A 10,573-nucleotide genomic window follows, 5' to 3' on the forward strand; every position below is an offset into this window, starting at 1 on the left:
AATTATATTCATAAAACCAAACAATCCAAATGAACTTTGTCACGTTGTTGGTACCACAAACGAAGCAACAGGTACTGAGCATTACAGAAAATATTATTTAAAACCTTCAGCTCATGTTGATTTAACAAAAATGAAGCAGTATTTATTACAGCAAATATTTATTTATTTCAGAACAACCACTGTTGATGCTAAATCACTTTAGTAAGTCCTTGGAAGAATCGCGTTTTTGCTATTATTGTTACTGAATGGGAAGTTCCAACCACATTCATAGCTACAGTAGACCCCCCAGGAATAATGTGGTATCCACCTTATTTACTTATTTACAGCTTACAATACAAACAGTGTGAACTTATGATTACAAAAATATATGAATATTTACAAATTCAAGGTGAATTCCTATCGAAACAACTGTCATTCTTTGTTAGCATCTATCGTTAGCTGCTGTTTTAGAATAGATGTATTAATGTACTTCCGCTTTAGCACCGGAAGTTTCGCCCATATTCAGATTTACAGTAGCAGCCCCAGGAATGAGGTGCATTGGTTTATTTTTTTGCAGATGGTGTTTAGCAGAAGCAAAAAAGTCCCCTTGGGGGAGAAGTAGTAGTTTCTGGATGGAGAAATGCTAGGCTACCAAAAATGCAATTTTTTGAGCTGTTTACAACCATGCCAAGCATTCAAAGTGCAACAATTAAAATATTCTTGATTCTTAAGTTACATAAGTGTCCTAAAAGTAGTGAACTATTCAGACAAAAAAAAAAGAAAAAAGAAAAAACAAACAAACAAAAAAAAAAAAAACAGTTAAATAATCACGGAAAAAGGACAGCAGGCATTAATTCAAAATGTGAATGTCTAAAACTTGGAAAGGGTGCCATTTTTGTAACAGTTTAGCACATTAAACTCTGATTTGATTTTGATTTCTTTATTCCGATCATGTAAATGACAACTTAAAACTGTTAAAAAATAAAGATAAGTGAACATCAAGAAATGAAAACAAAACAGTAACTTGCATCTGCAAATTCTTAAGCATCTCAGTTTACATGTCTAAACTTTGACCCTTTCCTCTTGCACTAATATGGATAAAGTAAAACAACAATGGGAGCGTGATCTGGGTAAAAACCTACCACTTGAACAATGGGATACCATAATACGCAAGACAAACTACTTATCAAAATGTCAACGATATAAACTCATACAGATGAAGATTTTACACCGAGCATGCGTAACTCCGCCCAAGATAAATAAAATGAACTCTGAGATGGCATATTTGTGTTGGCATGGTTGCTGGAAAAGAGGCTCTTTAAAAGATTTGTTGTGGGATTGTCCAGAAGTAAAAATATTTTGGAAAGGAGTCCAAAATATGTTAAGTGTAATATTAAAAGAAGACATAGCAATATGCCCATAAGTGTGCCTGTTGGGAGGTGAGGTGGACGGTGTAAAATCTGCAGAAACACAATGTCTGTTAACATTGGCATTCCTCTCTGTAAAAGGAATTATACTAATGAATTGGAAAGTCCGGAAATTGAATTGTTTTTGTCTACAAAACTGGCTGAAGGACTTTGTAGAACTTATAATTATGGAGCGTGCAGCTTCAACCTTGCAGGGACTTTATAGAGACGGCTTAGATGAAACATGGACTTCAATAAGAGAATACATAAAGAAGATGCATTTAACCTAAGTTATGAATTTTCCTTTATTTATTGAACGCTAAATCAGGCACATTTATTTTTTACATTATTTGAATTGTCTAATCAGAAAGCTGAAACTGCTGTAAGAAATATGGATCATGAATTCCTGAACAAGCTATTATATTGATGTAAGCTAAATTGTACCCTGGCAAAATGTTTCTGTTTTGGATACATGTATTGTTTTGTAATGTGATGTTCTGTTTTGTGCTTGTGATTTGTGTCTGCCTGTCTTTGAAATTTAAATAAACTGTAAAAAAAAAAAAAAAAAAAGAGGAAAAAAAAAAGCATCTCAGTGTACATGAGTGAAAAGGAGTAGGAAGAAGTATAAACTTATCTAATCCTACCCCTTTAAATTTCACTATACTTCCTAACTGAAATCATAATTGTCTCAAATTTACTAACAATTTTGAAACCTGTAACCTGATTTAATGCTGCGTTCTATTTACCTCAAAGGTCGGAAGTCAGAACTGAGAATGACGTCACATTCGTCTGCAAATACAGATTTCCCAGTTGTTTGCTTTCCATTTTTAATCACCATGATGAGTTGGGAAAAAATAAGTGTCTCCATAGTTGCTTATTTTGGGTTGGCTGTAGAGCAACTACAAACCGGCTCCAAAGTTTGGTTCAAAGAAAACGATGTAATTTTTTATTATGACAGTGGAAATGGAAACTGTCAAAAGATTTATATGTTGAATTTACTTATACTGTTAGGTAAGTATTATATCCATAAGTGTAAATGGACTCAAAAGCCACCAAAGATACAACAATTTCAAATGGAAATAGAATATTAAATGAGCTCACTACATGGAATGAAACATAAAAAAGCAATGAAAACTCTGGACATTTGTGAATCCCTAAATATGTTTATTTAATTTCGAGGTACCCCATATATACAGTGCTTATCAAATTTATTAGACCACCACCCAAAGAAAGGTTCATGCCACAGCTGACCTAAATTTACAGCATTGGTAATTACCAAAATCATTTTTTATGTTTCTGCAATGGTTGATACACCAATATGTAGAAGCTCTTTAACCAAAATGATATTATACTAAAATATAATTATTATTGTTATCCATGAATTTTCAAATTTACTGATTTACAAAAAAACTGAAAAAATACTAAAGCACATTATTATTTCTTGATTAATATGTCAAATTATAGTTATTTACTTGCATTCCTGAACAGAAAAATGAGTTTTAGTGCTTGAATGTTATGCTTGATTCATTTCTGACTTCTCAGAGAAGCCCAGTGAGCCGGCTCAAATTTGGGTATAAAAAGGTGAATTCAGTTTGAAATTCCTCATTCCTGTTCAAAATGGTAAAACGTGGAGAGCTCACTGAAAATGAAAGAGTCCGCATTAAAGCACTTCATGATGCTAGATGGTCTCTGAGACAAATAGGGAAAGACATAAAGTGTTCTCACAGTGTGGTCAAGTGTGCTTTGGAGTCAATTGCCGAGACTGGTACTTACAAAATGCGCCAAGGAAGAGGCAGGAAACCAAAGTTAACTGAAGCAGATGTCAGACATCTCAAGATCTGAAGTACTAGAGACAGAAGGAAGACCACTGCTGATCTTCAGGCAGAGATGAATGCTTCTAGATCAGAGTCTGAGAAAGTCTCCAGAATGACCATAAGCAGACGACTGACGGAACAAGGCTTAAAGGGAAGAATAGCTGCTAAGAAGCCATTATTGAGGCCTGCAAACATCCAGAAACACCTCAGATTTGCCAGGGAGCACAAACACTGGACTGTTGACGACTGGTAGAAGGTACTCTGGACAGACGAGTCCAAGTTTGAACTCTTCGGTCAGCATCGTGGTGTTTATGTCCACAGAAAAGCTGGAGAACGTTTTGATGCCAGATGCATTGCACCCACAGTGAAACACGGTCCATTATGGTATGGGGTTCTATTTGTGGATACGGCGTGGGCAAATTAGTGAAAATGGATGGTGTCATGAGCAAAAATGTCTACCACAACATCTTAGTGCATCATGTAATCCCTTCTGGACTGAATCTGATTGGTCGTGGGTTCATATACCAACAAGACAATGACCCCAAGCGTACTTCAAAGTTGTGCAGAGACTATTTGACCAAGAAAAAGGGATCTGGAGTACTGGAACTGATGGACTGGCCAAGTCAAAGTCTGGATTTGAATCCTATTGAACAAATTTGGGATTTAGTAGATTCAAAGATCGATGGCACAAAAGTTTTATCTAAGGCAAGTCTGTAGGAACAGCTAGAAACTATTTGGAACTCAATAACAAAAGAGACTGTGGAAAAGTACATAAAAACAATGCCAGCAAGAATGCAGGCTGTTATCAAGGCCAAAGGAGGCCGTACAAAATATGAAGTTTTTTGGTTATTATGTGTGAAAAGGGACTATTTAGTTGTTTCAGTGTTATTTGCCAAATATTTGAATTTGAAATATATCTAAAATATTTATGTTTTCTCGTTTTTATGACAGGTGGTCTAATAAATTTGTCAAGCGCTGTATGTATTTTTTCTAAGTTATAGGTGTATGTGAGAATCTGTTTCAACTATCCATTAAACCAGACTAACGGCCCCATCTTGTGATGGGGGATGTGACAAACTGAGATCACATACACAATCCAAGATGGACCAACAAAAACACAGGTTAACCTTGAAAAAGCTGGACTTGAAGTTGGCAGCCAGTGATCATGAGGCACTGCTGCACTAAGGAAGCCGCTTTTGTGTGGAAGAATCATGTAAAGTTTTATTGACTTAGTTAAAGAATAATCAAAGTCATCCCACTTGCTGGGAAGTATTGAGTTAACACCTCTAAGCTGCAGGGAAAAGCAAACATTAACAAGGTACTGTATGACAGATTGATTTGAGTGTGAATCAGTTTTGAATTACAAATATGTGATTAATTTAAAGATTCAGGGACTGGGGGCACTGCCCCAGTGAATTAAAAATATTTTGGATACATTTGATATATATAAAAAAAAACATCAGGATAAAGTAGTTTGACTTTTTTAATTGTAATGTCAAAAATAAATCTACATATTTTTCAGTAGCATTTATAGTGTACTATTTTGTCATTTCAGTCGCTCTGAAATGAGGCTGCATCTGAATCCTTTGCACTGCAGTCTCCTCCTGCCCCCACTGTGTTGGAAAAGGACACTGCTCACCTTTGAATGTTTCATTCATGATCCTCAGAGAGCTTAGTAGTCAACTCAAAAGTCATCTGCACTCGGTACCTCAAACATTCACTTTAGCTATTTTCATTTACTTTATGATCTGCTCTTTTTCCCCGTAGTTAAGGTATACTTGTTATTTTCAATCTACAAGAAGTTCCCTATTTTCTGTCAAAATCTGATACAAACAGGAAGTGAAGCACCCTTAGCTTAAGCCAGTACAAACTACAAAGTGAAAGTATAACAAAGAACAGTTTCTTGTAACGGTAACTGGGTTTCTTACGCAGACAAAGAAACTAAACAGGAACTCCTGGAAAGTGTTGCATTGTCTGGGGATCATTCGACTTTAGCATGGCATTTTGTACATACACTCCTAAATATCTTTATAGCTTCATAGCTATTAAGGATCTGGGGTACCAGAAGCTTAAAACAAAAGTCGATAGCAACAGCAAAATAAGCTGTTTGGCATTGACAGAGAAGATTTGGCACATTTTTCATGGGCGCAACCCACATACTCAGCTCTGCTGCTCATCCCACAAATGCATGATCCTTATAAATGTGGCATCATTTCAAAGGGTAATAAACAGGCTTTCCAGCAGTATAAGATTTATTACCAAGAAGCATTGTTACAACAAAGTAATAATGTACCAAACACAAATTGCCTTACTTTGTGTTTTAAGTTTATTTGCTACATTTTTTTTTCCCATATTAAACACAATTTTGCCACTTTAAGCCATTTTTGGCTACGTTGTAACTCCTTTTCACTACTTTAGCCACCCATTTTTGCCCTATTGCCTGTTTTGCCACTTTTTAACTGCTTTTCACCCGTTTTACCACCTATGTTGCTACTTTTTTTACTTTAACTAAAATTTGCTGCTTGATCCTGTTTTTCCCCTTTGAATCAATTTTTGCCTTTTTAGCCAAGTTTGCACATTTTTTGTCCCAATCACCAATTTTAAACCATTTTGCCAATTTTTAACTGCTTTTCACATTTTTACCACCATTTTTGCCACTTTTTCCCTTTCTTAACCTATATTTGCTGCTATATCCCATTTATGCCCCTTTTAACCCATTTATGCCATTCTTTCACAAATTTTCACCAATTATTTCTGCTTATTTTTTGCCACTTTAAACTCTTTTTTCTTCAATTTTTGCCTATATTTTGCAATTATTACATTTTTTTTTTCTTAAAGTTAATTAATTTCCTTCTACTTTCTTTTCTGGGGTCCTGACATTTGTGCACATCATGGCTTAACTATGAAATTTGACAATACTCTCCAAATGGTGTAGTCAGTGTGCCCATGTACTTGTTAAAACCATAAAAGGTCCTTCTGTTTTCAGAAAATGCCATTACATTTTGAAAAGATTATTTTGTACTACAGCAATAGATAAATGAAAGTCATTTTTGTTGCTTTGGTAAGAATGTTTATGATTCAGGTTATTACAGATCAACAATACAGTGGACCATGACTTTCCTGGCCTCGGGCCCCCCTATCTGGGCCCTAGAAAATTTTCCCCTTTATCCCTCCTCATGGGCTGACTTGCTTTTGTGTTTCCAAAAATCAAAATCGTTTTATCCACTTCTCAGTTCTAAAAACAAAAACAAACACATAGGTGACTGTGCATCATTCTGTTAATAGCCATTCATCCTTGTTAACAGCCCAAAATGTTACTTAGGGCTTTGATCACAGTTGATTAATGTTGGGTCCTTGTAAATATTATAACAGAGACTACTGTCTTGGCCTGCCCTGTTTGCAAAGGTTCTTGAGATGACATTTGTCTGGAATCAGCATAATACAAATAAAGACTGACAGATTAAAATTTTGCAGCAGGAGCACACAGAGAGACAAAATCTACAAGTAAAGCATCCTTTCATCCATTATCTAAACTGCTTATTCTATTTGGGGTTGGGGGGTTGAGTGATCACACAGGTCACAGAGTGAGAGGCGGGGTACACACTGAACAGGCCAGGATTTGGACGAGGAATCTTCTCGTTGTGAGGCGCCAATCAACAAAACACTGTGCAGGCCACAAGGATGCCATCAATAATAAAATCAGACCCAAATAATGGAACTTTGAAGTTAAACTAAATAAAAATTAGATACTATGAAAGGACAAGACCAACAACATCCATAGTGCTATCAATCAAGAGCTCATACTCAAATGAAAATGTCTGCCAAGTCCTGCAAAGTGTAATGTGGAGGTGTGTAAGAAGATGACACGGGTCATTTATTAGGATGAAAGACACATGGGGCACCAGTCCAGGGCAGAAGCTTGAACATTTGACAGTGGATTAGGTCTGACTGTCAATCTCTTTCAATGCATTGTAGGTGCACATATCAACTCTTGATCTCATAATTCAACTTAAGCCCAGATATTAAGAATAGGAATTGTATGCATGAGGGGAAAACAAATGTTCCTACACCTCTGCAAAGTCTTGCCTGCAGTGTTGGGTGTGTCACTGCTATAAACTTTATTAACTTGGACATAGGGAGCATTCGGAGGAACTGTTTTTCCTGTGATCCAGTCTGGCTGCACATCTAAGGCAAACACTATTTTACTGATAGCTGTATGTAAAGTTATAAGCCAGGTCACTCCTGGGTCAAACATGTCAGTAGCTTTGGACAAAGCTGCTTTACCACATGTGTTAAGATGAGACAAAACCTCACTGTGTGACTGCGTGATATTTATTTTGCAATAACATCACATGTATATTTTTAAAAAATGAAGGAAAAAGGCAGGGATCTTCCTCGGCTGTGGGATGTTATGACCTAAAGTTGCATTGTCCCATCATATTGACTTTTACCTCCTGAGACCCTGCACATATGATTGCATTGTTACATTTGACTGTCCTACAACATTCTGCCAACATAATTTTAGAGATAATTGTCCAGAATTTCCATATTGTAGAGTTTGATTTAAAGGTTTTTAATTTTTTTTTCTTACTGTATTTTCATGGGAATTTGAGATTTTTTTGGGGGGGGGGGGGTGTTCCATAATTTTCAATGGATTTTGGGGGGAATTTGTTTGTAAATTTTTGTGATTTTTTTTTTTTTTTTTCAATTTTGGGGGAATTTGCTTGAAATTTTTGGGGAATTTTCATGGAATCTTTGGTCAAAATTTGATCTAATTCTTTTTGGCTCTTTGAAAAAAGTTTACTGAGATGTTTGGGGAATATTTGAGGACATTTAAGGGATTCTGAATGATTGCAGACGATTTTGGTGACACTTTGGAAATGTTAGGGATTTTATGGGGATTTTTCGTTTTTAGAATCTCCATATTCAACAGGGAAATTTTCAGGAACTACAGAATTTTTGTGGAAATTCATTTCATACCTGGCCTTAACAAGTTCTTGTGGTCCATCATCAGTAAAAGGACTTCACAGTACATCTTTCAACTACTAATCATTTCTTACCCCATAACAACTGTCTGAAACACACTCAAAATGTATAAGAATTAAAAACTAATTTCAATAATCTATATTTTTTGGAGAAAATTACATCCTGTTCAAAGACAAGGTTAAGGTTTTACACTTAAAAGGTCCTACTGATCCCAAAGGCTCTGGTTTCAGGAGGTTAATCCAACAGAAAAGTTTCATTTCAGTAAAGGCAAGACAAGGAAACTTAGAGAGAAAGCTAAAGGGCTTTACAGAGCAGACAGAAATAAGGAACTGAAAAAAATGTGGACTATCCAACCCAAAAGAATTTTCAAAATATGTGAAAAATAATGTAGTGCTTAAATTAAAATCCTTAAGTCAGAAAAGAGAAAGGAAGTGTTCACATTCACGTCTTAACAAATGGAATTTCAATAAAAAAGTACAAATCCACAAAAGTTGGGATGTTGTCTAAAGTTGGAATAAAAACAGAAAAGTGATTTGCAAATCCCTTTCAACCAAAATTCAGTTGAATACACTTCAAAGACAAGACAATGTTTCAATGTTCAAACCGAGAAACTTCATTTATAAGAAACACATTCTGTAGCTGACGCCGCCAACATGTTCCAAAAAGTTGGGACAGGAGTGAGACAAGCTGGGAGTTGTGTAAAGCTCAAGAAAACACATTGGTAACAGATGATGGTACCATTATTTGGTATAAAAGGAGCACTCCTGAAAAGCTCAGTCATCAACAATCAACAAACTTGACTTTGTCAAAGACACCTTGGGCGTAGAGTTAATGGACAATGTTCCTTAATGTGCAGCTGCATGGCTTTTGGTGATTTCACCTTCTACAGTCCAAAACACCATCATCATTCTGTGGTGGATATGAAGACTTTATAGAAGACTCCACCATGCAAAGTAAGCCCAATATCAACGACATCCAGAGGTAGCATCCAGGTTAATCTGAAATGTACAGACCTGGAGAGGAGAAGTACTCTGGTCTGATGAGTCCACATTTCAAGTTGTAAAGGGAGAGAAGTTAATGAACAGGCTTGTTTGGTTCATAGGAAACTGGTGTAATGTCTGAGGAATGGATCCAGATAGATGTTCAGCGTAGACTTTCTTTATGCTGATTGATTTTCAGAGTAGACTCTCTTCTTTCCATTGATCTTTAAATTCCATCAGTGTTTCCTCCTCTTCCTCCATGTGTAAAAAAAGAAAGAAGACAAAGCAGTGAATCATTGGTAATTCTGTCAGATATTTATTGATTATTCATTTGTCATCTTGTTTCCTATGATTATAACTTTCCATGTGTTATTTGCTCCCTGTGACAGTAGGTGTCCGCTGAGTGCATGAGTCTTGTAAAAACAGGAAACTGTTGAGACCGCAGAGCTTTAACAGCACTATCACTGACTTCCTGTTTCACATGGATGTCTTTCTGTCTCTTTCTGTCACATGCAGGAGCAGAAGTTAAAATCATTAAAGACACGAAAAGGAAGTTTATCAAAATATGTTTTAATGCTTTTAGGGTGCTATGTGATCTTTCTGAACGATGGATTGTTGCAATGACCTGTCATTTCTATTTTCTTAACATTGTTGAAGGGGAAATGGGGACACCTTTTCTCCAAAGTCATCTGCACTCGGTACCTCAAACATTTCACTCTTTTCTGTTCCCTTTAGCTATTTTCATTTAGGTGTTGTTGATTATGGTTGACAGAGTGTCACACAACAACGCCTGATCGTTGAAAATAGACTGTCTTCTTTCCACCTATAGAGGAGAGTTCATGCAAGCACAGTCAGTAAAATGTTGCTTACAAACAGTAGAGGTGTGTCCATTTGAAGTTTTCACGTTACGTTTTCATGGATGTTTTATGAAAATAGAAATTGCGTTTGAAAGAAAATAAAGTTAAAAAAATAATATTTAAAACTAATTTGCATCAAAGCAGGACTGCACAGCAGTGCAGGGGTTAGCGCTGTTGCCTCACAGTAAGAAGGTCCCTGGTTCGCTTCCCGGTCAGGGCCTTTCTGTGTGAAGTTTGCATGTTCTCCCTGATGTATGCGTGGGTTCTCCCCAGGTACTCCAGCTACCTCCCACCACCAAAAAACATGCCCCTTAGGTTAATTGGTGACTCTAAACTGATTGTGAGTGTGAGCGTGCCCGGTTGTCTGTCTCTATATGTCAGCCCTGTAACTGACTGGCGACCATTGCAGGGTGTACCCCGCCTCTTGCCCAATGACAGCTGGGATAGGCCCCCCCTCCTGCCCCGACCCCCAACGGGATAGGCGGCATGGAATATGGATGCATCAAAGCGAGAAAAGAGTCAGGATAACTGAATTTAACTAACTTTACTGA

This window comes from Cheilinus undulatus, linkage group 16 (assembly GCF_018320785.1).
Source record: "Cheilinus undulatus linkage group 16, ASM1832078v1, whole genome shotgun sequence".
Lineage (NCBI taxonomy): Eukaryota > Metazoa > Chordata > Actinopteri > Labriformes > Labridae > Cheilinus > Cheilinus undulatus.